General features: G+C 37.2%; 1 pseudogene across 1 annotated transcript; it reads right to left on the bottom strand.

Moving 5' to 3' along the window:
• Positions 1-10,533: 10,533 nt before the first annotated feature.
• LOC149028258 (NAC domain-containing protein 21/22-like) lies at positions 10,534-15,459 on the bottom strand (annotated as a pseudogene). The gene is made up of 3 exons (XR_016172138.1): positions 15,065-15,459; positions 12,462-12,727; positions 10,534-11,135 (listed from the first exon to the last, which is right to left on the bottom strand). The product of XR_016172138.1 is annotated as an NAC domain-containing protein 21/22-like (transcript).
• Between the last annotated feature and the right edge of the window lie 3,368 nt (positions 15,460-18,827).

Here is an 18,827-nt window from a genome sequence, read left to right as displayed (position 1 = left end):
CTCTTTCGTCCATGTGATTCTCTTCTCCGCCAATAGGGGCAGAGATGTCTTTTCGTCTATGTTATTCTCTTTTTCTCCAATAAGGGTAGAGATGTCATTTGCAACACTCTGAACACGATTTTCATTTTTCTTTGAGCAAATTGTACCGGCACCTCAAAATAGAGGCCTTATTAAAGCATTGGCTCCCCGATTTAAGTTTAAAAAAACACCTAACTCATGTTCCATACTTCCATTAGAAAGGTTAGTGTCCAAATATAAAAGTGCAATTATGTCCATTCTACCTTTCCTCTCTGTTTCTCAATCCTGCGCTATAGAATTTCCTGGCGAACAAAAGCTGGAAAGAGAAATCGAAAACTAGAGAAAAGAGAAGCAGTTACAGAAATGAGGAGGAAGAAGCTTTAGAGGTTGAACCTTAATTCCCGCCTCTGTTCCGGTAATTGTAGTGTCGCCCAAGCCCAGGACTCAACCCCTACAACTAGGTCGGCTATAAAATTGCTTAATTCCCACATTGCTCCGATCATAGAACAAAATTATGTCGAAACTTGCGAAATTTCAACAAAATTTTCTCATTTTGGGAATCTTGAAACAAAAATCTAAGGGACCAAAAAAAATCCCAAGTTTTCATTGAAACCGTCGAAATTTCGTTGAAACTTGTCAAAATCTCGAAACCGGGTTCAACCCAGCTAGACCAATTGGTTCATAAGAAGAAGAAAAAAATTCCAAATTTCGTGGGAAATAAGAGAAATTTCGTGAAAACTTGGAAAATTTTGTGGAAACCTAGAAAATTTTATGGGAAACATGGGAAATTTCATGGAAAAATTTTGTGGAAACCTAGAAATTTTTGTAGGAAACATGGGAAATTTCATGGAAACTTGAAAGTTTTCGTGGAAAGCTGAGAAATTTTGTGAAAACCTAAGACTTTTTCTTGCAAGTTTCGTTGCTATCTCATATTTTTAATTTTTTTATTTTTTTTGTTTTTTTTCCTGTTTTCCCAAATAACCCCTACATCAGAACTTCCCTATCCAAATTGCGTATTTCCTCAGATTGGTTATCTTAAGCATGTTGATGACCAGACTTATAAAGTTATAGTTGTCGATTACCTTGACATTGGATGTCTATGGTCATTGGTTGGAGGAGAGGATGTTACAAGCAAAGTACTACTTAACTCACAAGATGGATCCATCGATGCACTCCTCTTGGCACTAAGTTGTATTTTCCTTTTATTGTCAATTATTTTGTATTTGATTTTTTAAGTTAAAAATTATATATTAGATGTTATGTACTTAAGTAATTAAGCTTATAGTGTACTTCTCGGACAATTCTACATTGATGTTATGTACATTAAATGATATATCTACATTGATTTTTTTAACAAAATATAATCAATGTGTTCTTTATACTCTAATTAGCTTAAATGCAGAGTCTCACCCTAAAATACTCTCTAAAACCTGTCGAAACTTGTACAAAATAGTTCTAAATTTCCTTGAATTTCTCAGTTTCCACCTAGGTTTCCCATTTTCACCTAGTCGATACTTGAGTTTCCCTCAAATTTTTTTCTATGGCTCCGGTAATTGTAGCGTCGCCCAAGCCCAAGGACTCAACCCCTACAACTGGGTCGGCTAGTAAAATTGCTAGATTTCATTCAAACGAAAGCCATCCAAATGCTTTAAAAAAAAAAAAAAAAAAAAAAAAAAAAAAAAAAAAAAAAAAAAAGAAGAAGAAGAAGAAGAAGAAGAAGAAGAAGAAGAAGAAAGATACTCAACCCCTACAACTGGGTCGGCTAGTAAAATTGCTAGATTTCATTCAGACGAAAGCCATCCAAATGCTTAAAAAAATAAATAAAAAAAAAAAATAAAAAAAAAAAAGAAGAAGAAGAAGAAGAAAGAAAGAAAGAAAGAAAAAGAAGAAGAAAAGAAGATTAGAAAAGCCAAAGTTAAAAGCTGAATCCGATACAGGACCAACACATGTTGCAGGAGAACCCATTTCGGATTTCATTACCACCATGTTCTTTTGGAGCTTTTCTTCCCTGAATCTATCTTAGTTTTTTTGTATTGATTGAATCTGGTATTCTTATGAATAATATATGGTTTCCTTGAGTCGATTTTTTTATTTAGTTTTAAAATGAGAAAAGTGAGACTTGAAGCAACCACACCATTGTTGCAAGACCAACCAATAAGGATTCAAAAATGTGAAGAATCACTGCCATCTAGGGTTAATGGAAGTGGAAAAGCAATTGCTATGAAAACCAGCATCTTTCAAAACTTAAAATATAAGTAGTACATTGAAGTGTGAAGATGAATTCCATCTTTCTGATTCAACAAGTGAAGGAGGCGGTTATGGTGGTGGCGGCTCTTGCGCTGCCGGAGCCAGAAGGTGGAGAGGGTGAAGCAAAGGAGAGCCGAGTGAGGAGAGAGAATCAGGTAAGGGCATTTTTGGAATTAAAGAAAAATTAATAGTGGGTTAATGGTTTCACTAACATAATGGACTAGTGTGTTTAATGAACTGGGGTGTCGGTGTTTTTTAAACACAAAGTGAGGTGTCAGTGCTTTAAAGCTCGGAGGCACCAGTGCAATTTGCTCTTTTTCTTTTGGGCAAAGGAAAGAACGCTGCCAACATAGAGTTACTCTTTTTTTCTTTTTTCACCCCAAAAACTCAAATGTAGAGTTGTTCTAGTGATAAGACCAGTACTTTTTAGGTTGCCTTTTGTTTGCAAAGGTGGGGTGAAAAAAAATGAGATAGAAAAGATAAACATGTGGTCCCCATATGTAATGGAGGAGGGAGAAGGAAATGAAATAAATAGAAAGGATTTTGTGGAAAAATATTAAATGTGGATCACACAGTACTGTTTTCCACACTTTTTTCATAAAATTCCACCTATTTTTTTGGGTTTTGAAAAGGCATGGGGTAAAGGTGTCAATTACATACCGAAACCATTTAACTGTACCGAACCGCGCCGTCTAAAACCACACCGTACCGTATCGTTCAAAACTTGGTACGGTACGTACCAAATTTCTTCAGTACAGTTCCGGTTTCAGGTATTCATACCGTCGGTAAGTACCGAAAGTCCAAAACCATATAGAACTAGTACCATACCAAATTAAGGGATAGAAATGTAATTTTACAGGGATAATTATTGTTGCCCCATTGTACTTTGATTTTATTACTACTTTATCCCCTGTATTTTTTAAATTGCTAATCCAATCTTTAACTTTATCTACAATTACTAATGCCCCCTACCGTTAAGCTCTGTTAGTTTACTGATGATGTGGCATCTATATATTTTTCAAAATCCCAAAAATAACCCTGCTAGTATATTTTTACTTATTTACTATTTTGTCAAGTTATAATACTACCTTTAATTAATTATGGGGAAAAAATTAACTTTAATTCACTTTTCTTTTTTAAAAAGAAACTATTGAATATAGGAAAGATGTGACTTTTCTTTTCTAAAAAGAAATCACTAAATAAAGGAAAGATGTAATTAAATAAAACTTAAAATAGAAACTAAAATATTAAGAAATATCAAATTTAATTCAAAGTTGGAAATTGAAAATCACCTAATATATGCTAACCATTATGCATGTTACCAAATTTCCTATCAATTAGCATCTTATATGCTAATTTGTTTGTAAAACTTCTATCATTGTGATTATGAAAAATTTAAGTAGAATATGAGAGTTTCAACAGCTATAAGTATGTGGTCCCACCAAATCCAAAACTAATTCTAAAATATAAGATTTTAAGGATATAATTGACATTCAATATAGTTTCTATAAATGAGGGTAATGCCATATTTTTTACTTCCTAATTTTAATGAAGGGCAAAATAGACATTTCATATTTGATGTTAACGGCCACTTAACACCGTTAGAAGTGAGGGGGGCAATAGTAATCTCATAAAGAAGGAGGTTTGATTAGCAATAAAGCCAAAGTATAAGGGGGCAATAGTAATTATCCCAATTTTACAATTAAAACACTTTACCTTTACCCTATCCCTAATTCTTTCAGTTTTTCATTTCGTCCTTCGCTCCTCTTCTTAGATTTACTTGCCTTGTCTCTATCAATTAGATTTACTTGCTTTGTCTTTGTTAATATCATATTCTATCAATTGTTTGATCGTAATTTCATTAGGATTTTAATGAACTAATAACAAAAGTTGCATGGGTTTGTTCATACCAAAAGCACTAGCCATACGCATGATACTGAGATAATGGGAAAAACGTTCCAAGGCGCCTGAGTAGGATGTTTTTGAAGAATGGCTATAAGTGTTTGGTTATCATTTTCAATCTCCACCTTAGTCAATTGAAAATCTTGTGCCCATCGTGGAGCATGCCTCATGGCCATTGCCTCTAGAGTGAGAACATCTTGTGATGTTGTACCACGACCAAAGCCAAACAACATCTTGCCCATATGATCACGTGCAATGCCACCATACCCAGCTAAACGCTTCTCCTTGAACAAAGAACCATCAATGTTAATTTTGGTGACATTGTGATGAGGGAACACCCATTTGATCAATTTGTGGGGAGTTGGCGACACTATCTTCAAAGATGCATTTGAGTGGTGAAATAGAAGACCTTTCCATATCTAAAAGGTTAGATGTGTTACCGTTCGATTTGAGGCCACATCTAGTTTTGGTTTCCATAATAGCCATAAAGCAAGTAAATTCTTTGTGTCCTTCACATTAGCACCTCTAGAATGCCAATGAGATACAAGCTGCTTAACTATAACAACAATCAAGCCACCTGTTGCCATCCCAGGGTATTGTAGGTCACTACAGACTTTGCGTTGCATAAGAACAATGCAAGAAGATGTGATCCTAAGATGTAACAAGATTCCCACAAAAAGGCATGGAGAAGAGCATGAGCAGCCTCGAGCAGATAGAAGAGAAGTAGTAGGGAGTTTCTAATGAAGCAACTTCCATAGAAAATGAATAGCCCGCGGAGGTACAGGTAACCACCAGAGTTGCCCCATAAAGTATGAGCAATCTGTTGAGTATTATGTCCATGAAGTTGAAGGAAAGCAAGCTTGTAAACAAATCTTACTGAATATGTCCCCGATAAAATCTAGTACCATAGGATGCGATCTTCAATAGCCAGCTGAGGAATTGAAATGGCCAGAATTTTCTCAACATTATGGCTAGGCCACCAAGTATGTATGAGTCCCCAGTTCCAAGTATGAGAACATGTATCAATCAAGTGAGCCACTTTAGTAGGACCATTTGTGGCATAAGGATAGCCACCAACATCAAGCAAAACATCAGGAATCCAATTAGAAGTCCATGGATTAGTTAAATTGTCATTTCCTACCTACATGAACATGCCTTGCTTTATGAGATCCTGCCCCCATCAAGATAGGCTGCCAACCCCATGAGTCAATCGGTTGTGGTTGCATTTCCATAAAAACGCTTTGTTTGCAATATTTGGGCTGCATTAATCTCCCCCACATCGAATATGGGTAAAGAAGTAACTCCCATGCCTTCTGAGATAGAAGCGCTAGGTTAAATGCATGAAGGTTCTGAAATTCAAACCACCTTTAGATTTTGGAGTGCAAATAGTATGCCAATCCACCGTGTGCACATGTTGCTTTTCTTCATTGAACCAATGAAAGGACTGCATATATTTCTCCATATCCTTCAAAGTTGCTGCTGGAAACTTAAAGCAAGACATGAAATGAGTAGCCGAGGCGGCAAGTGTAGATTGGATGAGTGCCGCCTTCCCGGGAGATGATAAAAGTTTGGTTTTTCATCCTTGTAGCCTCCTATTGACTCAAGATAAAAGAGTATCATAGTGCTTCTGATTCAACTTACCTAAAAAGAGAGGAATACCTAGGTATATATCCATTTCTGATGTCGGCATGATATGAAAATGGGTCAAAAGTTCCCGTTTCATACTGACTAGCGTACTTGGACTATAATGTGCTCTAGTCTCTTGAAAGTTCAGTTCATGCCCCTATTGATAGCAATAGTTCTGAATTATCCAGCCAAAGGTTCGAGCTTCTGCCTTAGTAGCTTGTCCAAATAAAATTAAATCATCAGCAAATGCAAGATGTGATAACCTCCCCCCCCCCCCGGCACACACTAATTGGATGCCCTTTAATTTCTTTTGCGCCTCTTGAGTGAACAGACACTCTACTATTATATGTGAGAAGTCTTCCATAGCATGCCCACACTAAGAGCAGCCAGGATCTAGGTTGAAATGCCAACAATGAAACCCTCACCTATTACAAGGCCTCCCGCACACCCTTGCCACAAAAAAGCCAAATTTCCGGTGAAGTGGGGCTCTTCCAAAATGAAAGACCATACCTCTGTTGGCACAGATTGCCATTTCGGCCGAGTAGAGGAAGACACAGCCTTACCCTTGTCGATAGATGCCTCCAACCATAGAGATTTATAGATTGATCTCACTATGAGCTAGCCATTTCTTGCACATGTCCATTATAACTAATCCTTTGTCGGAAAGAGGTTGAGCTGTATTCTACAAATTGCATCTGCGTCTTCTTTATGGAACAACTGAAAAATTAAATCGAACTTCCACCCCCTCGACTGCTTGGTTATAAGTTCGGCCACTTTGGTGATTGGAAGAGGTGAAACCTTGGGGTTGTTGGACTCACAGTCCGATCTTGACTCCACCCATCAATCCTCCATAATGCGGATGTCATTTCCTATCTCCACTAGTTAAATTAAATTGGGATTTAAAGCATTCCTCCCCTCAATCAAACTTCGCCAAGCCCATGAAGCCTAGCTTCCTATATGAGCCATCCAAAAATTAGTACTTGAGAAATAAATAGCTTTTAGAAATTTCACCCACAATGCCATGGGGTACTTCCACAATCTAAAAGCCACCTTTGCAAGCATGGGGCCTATTCAGAATTTCCAAGTCTTTAAAACCCAAACCTCCAAAATGTTTCGGGAAACACATCCTCTCCCACGCCACCCAATGAGTCTTGGTTGCTCATCTTACAAGCAAAGGGGATAATGGGAGATAACAGTTAAGTGCAAGGTTCACATTAGCTATACATAGTAGAGATATCTCCTCTTTGGGATGATGATAAATATTTCAACAGGACCTTATCAGATTGAGTCTCCATGATTTTTTCTCCAAGCTGGGCACCATTAGCTGGCAGAGATAGTGTCACATCCTCCCAGCCGGTACCCTAACTGGCATACCCGAGAGTGTGATCCAAAGCCCCTAAGATCAAGTATCAAGGAAATCATCCTCCCACATATACAATAACATAATCATAAACAGGAAATAAAACAAGTTTTAATATTATAAACAAGGTTCAAACAAAAATGAATAATCAGTATAATCAGAGTGCGGAAAGATACCAGATATCCAATGATATCAAAAAGGAGTAAAGTGAGGCGGAAACTCACTTCACCAAAAATAGCGGAACGTAGTATGAAAATCAAAAGGAATTACAACTGAAACAATGTACTAAGAAATAAACTAAGATCAATCGTCTTCAAGTTTATAGATAACGTCTTCATAAGTATGGACTTCGTCAATCCAATGAATCCGTTCTAACACTATGCAGTTCTCAAAAGTACTGCGCAGCTTGATCCGCCGGGGAATCATCAAAGTAATCTTGATCGTTGCCAGCACTTTGCGTGTAATACGCTTCATCAACTTGTGCTTCGCTGTACTGCTCGTCATGATAATCTATATCTGCAGGATAATCTAACAAAAAGAAATATACAAAAGGAATGAGTTTCGAAGAAACTCAGTAAGGTAGTTAATCCATAACATCATAGATAATATGTGGCAAAACATAACATGATGCAATGCAGTATGAAACGCAGATAAAGTATGAATGCATCTAACTCTATGTATGCTTTGGTCTCTATGGCAGACATGCTTTAAGTCATAGCACCGTACTTCTTAAGGAAAGTCCACTCACACCCTCAACCATATAAGATATCTTGGGTTCCCTCAACCATTTAAGGTATCTTGGGCAGCCGGTAGGTAATGGGTCCTGCATCCCTCTCGGACAAACCATGGTAGGGGTTAAGTCAACACACTCTCTCACAACCATTTGGCATAAGTACTGGCGCATGTCAGGGAAAAGCCTAGCCCAATGCAAGTCATCTACTCAGTTACATCAAGTCAGTTCCAGATACTTCCATTCCTCCCCTCTCGGGATCCTTTCCAGTATCCTTCACACTAGAGTCACGGATATTACTCACCGGACTCATCAACTCTATTGGTTATCCACATATGGTAAACGGGAAGCTCTCATGTCCCCTCACGGATATAACTCACCGGTCTCGAGCGACCATGAACCCAAGTCTAGCCATATGCAACCCTCCAATAAATGGTCCCCACAATGTGATTCCCGTCCTCTCACGGATATAACTCACCGGTCTTGAGCGCCCGTGAATCCCCATTGCTACCACGGGTCGTTCGGTCTTAATACCCTTCCGAATCGGGTCTGACATAACAGGGGTGTATCCTAGTCAAACACTGCTAGACATCCCTAGGTATGACAACCATTGATTCGGGAAAGTGTCGATGGGCAACCCCGGAAACATCCCATACTATTTCCGATAATGTCCAAGGACAGAAGTGTCAAAAGGACACCTCCCAATCCCAAACCAAACTTAATCAAACACATTCTCGAGATCAGTCATGACATACACAACCAGTAGTTCATCATATAAAAGAGAATGTAAAAGCAACATCAGATTAAGCAGTAATAAGTAATTCATATAACATAAATAATGAAAAAAAATGATATAACCAAGTGCTACTGTTCCCACAGTAGGAGATCAGAATTAAAATACAATAACAGTAGGTAATCTCATAATTTCATAAAGTAGAAACTAGAGAACAAGCAATCTATGTAGTTAAGGAATTAACTGTCCTTACCTTCTAACTTGGATGGAATCTTAAAGAATCAAGTATGACCTTGACTAAACCTGAGAAGACAGTCCTAAACAAGTGCACACAACATGTTAGGAAAGATGCATAAAGGAAAAGATCATAAATCAATTGAAACAGACCAAGATTGAGGTTGCTGTACTCATTGGTCGATTGATTGGTCTGCTTTGGACCAGTCGACCAATGCGAACGATGGCTTAGCAAGAATCCAATTTTGAGAATCCGGGACCGAATTCGATGGTTCAAAAGGGTACAAATCAGAGGGGAATTATCATGGTAGTATGCTAGGGTATAGAGGATATCAAATCATAAATCAAAACAAGTTCTCAAGTTACAACCTAGAAATCATGAGGTTAACCTAATTAGGTTGAACATAGGTTAGGAGGGAAAAAAAATAGAAAAATTAAAGATAATGAACTAGGATAAGAAAGAATTCAAATCTAGTAAAGAAAACATAATAATTGGGTTAACATGATCAACAAGGGGGTTCCTGGGTTTGATCCAAGAAAATTAGGGTTTCACCCTTTTGGCTCCCTGGACAAATAATTGTGAGATCTGAATGAACAAAAACAAATCAAACCAGGAAAATATAGATGATTAAGTTTTAGGTTAACACAATGTCACCCAAAAAGGATTTCCCTTTCACAAGGTAGGTTACCAAAAGTTCTCCAGACAATCACACAGGTTAGGGTTTCAAAGAATTAGGGTTAGGTTTTCAAGAATTCAACAGGCAGGGTTTAAGATCATGATGATGATCATGAGTCTTAAAGAATATGGTGAGATCAGAGAATTGATGATTACAAGAATGCTTCATCATCTTTCTGATCTCAATGAAGAACAAAATAAAAGAAAGAAAATCAGAGATAGAAGACAAACTGAGTGAAATCATACATTTGCCGTAGGAAGATGAAGAATTCTTCAAGTCTTTGCGAGAAATCACCAAAGAATGCAAGGGAATGGGTTAGATTAGGGTTCTAACTCGTTCCAGAGGCTTAGGAGGCGGAGTATTCCCGAGATTAGACTTAAATAGAAGAAACAGGATTCAAATTTCAAAAACAGAATCAATTGGTCGATTGATTGGTCGATTGGTCCAATCGACCAATGAGTCGACCAATCAAGACAGCAACTTCAAAACAGGGAATTGAAGGCTCAAATCAAGTCCAAACATCAAGGGGTTTTGCACACACCTAGAGTGACATACTTAGGAGTTAGAAATGCCTTCGAATCAATACAGAGACCACTCCAAGACCATCAACTAATCCAATCTTCATCCGGGTGCAGTTTCCACCATTGGGACACTGGCATCAACACTCATGGATTCCAATCCAGCCATCAAGTCTTCAACAGAAATGGCCCAAAGATGACTTCTTGCCTTACTTCGGGTCACTGGACCTACAAATAACAAAGTTTCCGGATTAGGGTCAGGGCTGGGTTTCACAGATAGAGTCTTGTGCCCTTATATAAAATAACTAGGGGACATTGACCAGCCCAAATGTAGAGAAGACCTGAGGCCAGCTGGTCTATGGGGCCACAATTCTGGACTGCATCGTTGAACCTCAAGTGAGAAAAGGGTGTGGGGAAGGACTATGGTGGAAGCAAATCGCCCAAATAAGAACAAGTTTAGAAAGATAATATTTGATATATTTCGTTGAGAATAATCAGAAATAATTGATATACTTTGATTTGATATTTACATCATAACATAAATATTACAAACCCCAAAGAGGTTTTAGCCGTAACATTGAATCATCTAACCTGTAACAAGCACACCACCTTATATTTTAGAAACAAATGAAAATGCACGGACAAATGGGGTAGGGTTATACTAGTATCTCACTTGTTATCCATTAATCAAGATAATTAATAACCATGCTCTCATAATCATCAAACTTGATGTCCTCTAAACTTGAAGCAGCTTGCTCTTCATTCCTGAAGTTGTTTCCTTCCAAACCCATTTCAAGTAGAAATCCAAATTCATCACTACCAGAGTGCTTCTTGAGTGAATCTCAAAGAAGGATTTGTTGTTGTCTAATCCATGTACATGTGGGGTACCTTGATGGTTTATGAATTGAGGGAATGAGTTGATTTGTTGAGTGGACCCATACAAGAGAGGTTGGTAAATGGTAGGAGATGATGAAGACAGATTTGGAAGAGAAGCTCTGCTGGTTGATATGTCATATTCACTTTCCATGTTAAGGCTGTCCATCTGCTCTGTCTTGCCCTTGTGCATGACTCTGCAAAGCACCCAATCTTCCTGCATGCCAATAAGTTCAGAGATGATATATCATCACAAACCCCTTGAATTGCATGGAAATAATTGAAGTCGATCTTTAAACATCCATGCAAATGAATATAATTATATACCCATTCGCTGTCTTGAAGTGTCGAAGCAATTTAACTACTAAACATATTTAATGGGCGGAATTGACAATATTCCATCCAAGGTTGAATGAAGGTGGGCCATTAGAGAAACCCATGCATCTGATGTATATCATGGACAGGAACCCGACCAGTCATATTAAAGTTGGAAATCCTTGGCCATGCAAATGGATCCCGTATGTGGGGATCTGGTCGAAGACAAAAATTCTCAGCCCAGATTGATTACTTGGGACCAGACAAAGATTGCACTCGGCCAATTGTGTTCTGTTCTGTCCTATTCCTAATTAATGCAATATGAACTGTCAATGAACAGTGGATGTTTGATTGGGTGCACTATTCTTATCTGGAAAGACCGACTAAGGCTGTTTACAATCAGAACCAGAAGCATATCAGAATTGATTAGCTATGATCTCCACCAAGATTTAAAGAAAATTTTAATCGCCAATTGCATGTATAGTAATAACCTATACTACAGACACTCGGATACAATGAAAATCCACTTTGATACCATTTGTAAAAGGGGCTATAGGCTAGTTTTAGTGACTCTGAACATTATAATCTACTATGCTGTGAAGTGAATGTATTTTCTAGTGGGTTTCAAAACGGGTTCCATGAAGTTGGGATATTAAGTGGGGTCAGAGTAGAGGATTGTGTTCTTGGCATACTTATCCATCATCCATTAGAAGGGCTCACCTTGTCAATGGTCAAAGAACACCTCCCTCCTAAATGATAGTAAGGGATGTAAAGAGAGCATAATCCTTTACCTTTGTGGATAGAAGTTGCAGGTTAGATTCCATTGAGTCAGTCCTGAAGTTCCACGTATGTCTTCGTATAAGGACTTGATCTAAACTCATTTAAATACAACCCACTTATACTAAAACGAGTATATAAATCAAGTCCTTGTACAAGGACGTCCAAGACTGAATTGACTATATAAAATCTACCAAGGTGTGAGGGACCCTACACCGACTGGATTTTACTCACAATACAATAGATTCCATGATATTGGTTTCTAACTGTGTGAACGTTCTTGGACAAGGATAGCAGCTTGACTCATTCCCAGCATCTCTCCTCATGGAACCCAGAAGGATTAGGTAAAATGGAAAAAGGTTTGGGTTTGGTGTGGTAAGCCTAACAGCCCATCTTGGCATGTTCTTTTTGTCGGTGGATGCATGTGAGAGTGATGGTAGCAGTAACAAACCTTTGGAGGCATGAAGGGGTTCTGCTGACGAAACTCGTGCATGATCCAACCAGTCTTGATCCCATTTGGAGCTCTGTTGCGGTAAAAAACCAATGTCTTCCTCATCCCCACAACTGCATGAGAAGTGGGTTCGTACACCGGACGATCTTTTCCTGTAGCCTTCCAGTATCCAGACACTGTTGCCCGGTTGGTTCGCAGTCCAGTAGCGTATTTCCGGTCCCGGAAACTGAAGAAGTACCATTCATTGGCACCGAGCTTGGCCACATCTGCAGCAAAACCAGCAAACACAAGCATTAGTAAAGAGGCTACTGAACTGAGTTATCAATTTAACAACGTAAGTATATTTCTCTGTAGAAGCGAATTTCAAGTCTCTTATTTTCTGTTTCTGTTCATCACTTATGTCCTAGAATTGTATTTGATGTTAATTTTAGTTTAGGCTTCTCATTATTCTCTTTTAGCAGCTTTCAGAGAACTAAGAAAATGAGATTAGTAGGATTAATAATCTTTATATACAAGATATACTTCCGGAGTTGGAAGGATTTCACAACTATTTAATGAGATACCGAGGATTCATAATCTTTATTTAAGTCACAAAAAAAAATGCTAAAGGATAAAAAATGTAGTTGGCAGAGAAGTAAAGGGTGGTTTCACCACTCTTTCTTAAAAGAATGGTCACGTCATGGGAGATTTAATTTGTATTTTAAATGAGAAGAAAGATTGTGTAAGTTTCTTCACTATTGCTTATCCATATAAATGAATAGAAACTCTTCAAAAGAAGCCAAAGAACAATTCAAGTTGGTTTATTTATTAGTGTCTCTAGTTTCATACGCACTTATTTTTTTTCAAAAAAAAAAAATTAGAAATATATGGTAGACATAAGAAGATCAAGAAAACTAGAAGAACTTAAATCCAAAAAATGTATATAAGTCATATTATCTTTTCAATGATTATATAAATGGTAAAGTAGCCTACGGCATGCATCTTATCGGTATTGTTAATTTTAACAAAAGAAAATTGAAAGACGGCTCCTATTACGGGTTCAATTTATCTCTTCTGGTTGCTTGTATTGTGATTCTACTGATGGCAATGCCTCACGCAAAATAACATTTCAAGAGTGTTCTATCACTCTCATTGTTTGGTGTTTCAATGCTTAGTACATCATATATCTTTGAATGATGAACCACACATTTTGGATCTAACGAACATATCATTTGATTTGTTCACATAGTTCCTAATTTAAATTATGGTTCCACATCCGTGAAACAAACTAAAAGAAAATGACTTGTTAGCATGTGAATCATGTGTCTTGACCTTTCCCAATTCCATAGGTAGCTCCATATATTAGGAACTAATAATTTCATGATTCAAGCGGATTCGCATGGATCAACCAATCCACAATTGCATTATTGGTTCCAACCCTAGTAATCAAGTCCACTAATTAAATTACTATAACTTATATTCTTAGAAAGATATTTCAAGTATAAAAACATGTATACTTAGTCCAATTATTATTTAAAGATTAAGGAACCTCCACCATCATGAGTGTTAATTATATATACATACAAACTTGGATATACCTATCTAGATACTTTACAGGTAGCTCTTAGGGGAATATATATATAGATATCAGTCGTTAATTATTATCTTCCTAATTAATACATGATGAAGAAGAAGCCCAGATAATTAATTTGGTTACGAAAGATCCATTACTTTAAGGAGAAGAGTGAGAGTGTGACGTTAGTGAAGATAAAAGGTTAGTTTTGTGTTCAAAGATCATAAAAAGTATGAAGTATCCTTCCGTAGGCCAAAGTTCTTGTCTCCTCCTGTACGTATACGATTACTGTAATAATCTGAATAACAACCAACCAGCGTTTAGACTCTAAACCCTCCTTCATCCATCCTCTCTCACTTCAACATCTCCAAGCCTAAAACTAAACCACCATTTTAGCTATAAAGCAGCAAAAATAAAGAAATAAGAAAACTATTTGCTGCATGAAATTCTGAATGTGTGCATGCGTGTGTGACATACAAACAAACAGAGAGAGAGAGAGGCGCTTTAAAATGTCTGCAAGACAGAAGGAACAGAAAGAACTGCAAACTAAGATGGATAGCTACTTCTCAATTCTTTCAGGCACATGGGGAGACAGAGAGAGAGAGAGACTACAGACATCCACCAAAAACTGTTGAGAGAAAGCTTGAAACACATTCATTGTATGATATTGACGTGTGTGCTTAATTATCAAGCATTATCTCGAATAGAACTGACTGGCGGCAAAGATACATGTAGCTAATTTCATTTGTTGGGATAAGGATGAATTATTGAGGTTCCTGCACTAAACAGGAAACCAGATCTCTCTCTCTCTCTCTCTCTCTGGATTCCCAAACAACCACGTATTCTAAGAACCCATCTCACGCTCCCTTGCTCCCTCCTCCTGTGTCTGTAACGCTTGGCGTAGATTTTGAATTTGGTTTGGGAAAACAATGGTTATGGGCTCACATGTAAGCAAATTCACTACAGAGAGAGAGAGAGAGAGAGAGAGAAAGAGAAGGATTTTAATGGAACATGAGAAATGGAAACAAAGAAAAGGTAGACTGTGACTCACCTGGAAGCTGCCAAGGCTCACAGGTATGCAAATCCACCTCCACCATGGTTCCATCAGAAATCCTTTCATTGGCAATCTTTTTGTATAGATAGTGGCAGACCAACTCCTCATCACTAGGGTAGAATCTGAATCCTGCAGGTAGTGTGGCCTCAATGTCCCTTAAACTCATCTCTGCTATTTTGGAGGGGAGAAAAATAATTAATAGCTAGCCAAAGAGGGTGATTGGGTTTTGAGTTTTAAATGCTAAAAAGTAATACACTGCCAAGAGTTCCGAGGAGTAGATATTCTAAAGAACCTTAAAATCCTCTCGTTGGGGTTTGGAAATGTTATATATATAGATGGAAAGAGCTTAAATAAGTAGCTACTGGTTATGCCATATGCCCCTCCTTACAGGTCATGAGGTGTCCCCAGAGAGATTCTGGTTGCTGGTGCTTCTGAATTATTATATATAATAAGAGAAGAACCACAGGCACACGAAATCAATTGCTAGGCTCTGGGAAAGGAGAGCTTTGGAAAAGAACAATAATTCCATAAGCGTAACCCCAAGGTATATTTAATAAACACAAAACGTCCAAAATGCAAAAACCCCACTTCTTGTCATTGTTTTATGATTAAGATAATTTCACGCACCTTTCAGCTTTCATAATATTAGATGTTAGGAAACCCAACTTCTTCTCCACTGATCAATATGATTGGGATTCTGATCTGAGAAAAATCTTGGCCATGGACCCACTGGGGAGTTTCTGAAAATCTTATCAAGATTCTGATCACTGCCATGTCGTTTGGAGACATGTTGGTGTGCTGATGAATTCTTTCTACAGTTTAATGTATAGAAATCTTTCCCATTCTATAAAAGGAAAACGAAGAAATGTAAATTCCAATTAATACAGCTTACGTGTGGAGCAATAATTCAAATAATTCAATGAATGGGTGTGGACAATCCCTGGCTAGCTAGGAACTGATAAGATTTAGAATGTCAGCCTGGAGTATGGCCCAAGCCAAGCCCCCCTTTTCCGGTGAGAGCAAAAGAGAAATTCCAATTAGTTGAAAACTAAAACAATATATGATAGCCATTCCAAAAGGTTCACAAAAATTCAAAGTAGCTAATCATAGCAAAGTGGGTAGATATATATGACTTACCATGTAATTCACATGTCATTATGAACGAGTATCCAAAGAAATGCCATTAAGAATCATAGCAGATAGGTTATTAAGACAAGGAAAGAAAAGAGTGATATACTTTAATGACACAGGAAGATTAAGAGAAGCTTCTTGGTTTGATACATAAATTAAGAATAATTTCCAAGACTGGATTTATAAGGTTAAATCACCAAAAGTGATACAATAAAGCTACATGAGGGAGATATATACTATACTATGATTGACCGAACGTCTAAAAATTTTCAATTGGTCTTCAAGTGGTCTCCACTTTGTAAAAAGTATTTGCTTACAAAGCTTGCTTATATATTGCTGATAAATTATTTTAGGAAAATTCATACTTGAACACTATGTGCTACAATATCCAATGAGCAAGCTGGATATGGGTCCACTCATAATATTTTATTGGGAATTAAATCAATGAACAAGAGAACAAATTATTGATAGACTTAGCAATAATGAAAATAAAGACAAAAGAAGTAATTGTCACATTATGCATCAATATGAAGATTGATTAATACAACAATATTTGGAACCATATATTATAGATAATGACCTCAATGTGAGGATCCTTATGATTGGAATACAAAATGTTAATAATGGAGCTCAAGTTTCACTTGAATATGACTGAACAACACCTAATTTATAAGATTTTGAATGTAGATAAAAAGTCAGAAACATTCTCTCTATTTTAACAAATAGATGGCCGAATTCCAAACTTTTGGCTCCTTTATTCCTCTAAGAAGATTTGACATTAGCTCATGAGATTTGATTTACCTTGTCTATCCAGGCAACCATATTTTATATACTGACAGCCATGAGATGTGGCTTGAACCCTGCCAGGATCAAAGGGTGAGTTAGATAATTAAAATTCTCAGTGTTGTGGACATTTATGCAGCCACTGTACTGTTGGAGTTCAAGTTTTTTAACCCTCTAGCTGAGTTTTCTTTTTAGTAAGAAAAACAAAGAAAACAAGTTCAAAAGTTTTAGATGGCCATGGCCTCCTCAGCAAGGCTAGCTACATATATCATAGGTGCAGAACGTCTAGCTGATATAGTGTATATGGGAGTGTGACAATTCGTGGAGCCATGCATTGAGTGACAAAATTATTGAGTGCCCAAAGTGGCAAAAGAATCTAATGATTGAATAAAATAACTATTAAGAGTTCAAGCTAGGATTAGGGTTTTGCTTGGGAGGGTTCTGTTAGGTAGAAGGTGATGTTGTAGAAGTCATGTCTTCACGCAATCCCTTCTCATCCTTTCAAGTGTACTTCTTTTTTCTTCTTTTCTTTTTTTCCTCCTTTTTTTTTTCCCTGTTTCTAATCCACTTCCATAAGTTACGGGGCTCTTCTTGTATAGGTGAACATGAGTATAGAGGATCTAAACCTCACATCATCAATGTTTTATACATGTACACTACAACACCTTTTTCATCTATTGCCATTTAAAGGGTGAGCAGGGGTACTTCTAGAATAAAAAAGGATATATAGGTGTTGTCATCTGAAATATATTTGTGAAGGATATCAACTCATAAACATTTAAGTGGTATTCTATAATTGGATTCCTTCCCACCGTTCTTTCCAATGCATTTTCATATCATTCTCAGTAAAGTTCCTTTTCAAGCCGCAAAGTAGAGCAAGTCAACAGTTACATACTGCACAGGGCAAAAGTTAAAGCCTTCTTTCCCTCCCCTCTCCCCGTCACCTTCTTAGCCTCCAAGGGGAAGGAATATTATTAAAATAAAAAATAGAAGAAAAAAAGAAATCCTAAACTTTCTCCCAGCCAAGTTCAAAATGAGAATATACAAGCAACATGGCATTGCAGAAAGTTAGTCTTTCACGAAATCTTTTCTTTTCCTTTCTCTGACAAGAAGCATGCATCCACACCAAGAGGAAAGAGTAGAAGAAAGCGAGAAAGAGTTTTTCCTTTCTCTAATATAGGAAAGTACATGGATGAACACAATGAAAGCAAGAGAAGGTTAATTAAGAGAATAAAACCTATCAAGAAGTTGGTTTGGACCCACTAACATGCGAAGGAGAAACAAGATTGCAGTTAGGGTCCACTGACATGGGATAAAGTCTTGGTTGTGTAACACAAGTAACTTGGTTGTTTTTGATGAGATCATCTCCTTAAGGGAAGAAACAACAAGGAAGCTATCCTGTCTTATAAAACACAGACACTTTTAACTGAAAAGCAGCTAAACTTTTATTATATTTGGGTTATTGGTAAGAAGAAGGGTAGGATGAGATCTCTTAATAAAAACAAGTAATTTCTGGCAGTGTTTTCTCTTCAGAACAATATTTAACTTACACTAGAAAGAGATAAAAAAAATTTAATAGTAAGAAATCTTTATCATTCATAAAATATAGTATATTGTGTCCCCTCCTCTCGATCTTCTTCATTTTTTTCTTTAATCTCTTTATTATTTTTCGTCTCATTTACTAGCCAATCAGATTAGTATCCTAATAGAGGCATTAACAGATCTTCCCAATTATAGTTTTGTGGTGGAGGTTTCTCCTATTGTCCATGCTTATGTGGAGGTCTCGAGTTCAACCTCTTAACTGTTATCTCTCCTTCCCTTCTCTATCCATAGAAAAAAAATTCCT

Source organism: Hakea prostrata, chromosome 1 (assembly GCF_041222555.1).
Source record: "Hakea prostrata isolate BN-2017 chromosome 1, UWA_Hpros_2, whole genome shotgun sequence".
NCBI lineage: Eukaryota > Viridiplantae > Streptophyta > Magnoliopsida > Proteales > Proteaceae > Hakea > Hakea prostrata.
This window is presented reverse-complemented; position numbering and strand designations above follow the sequence as displayed.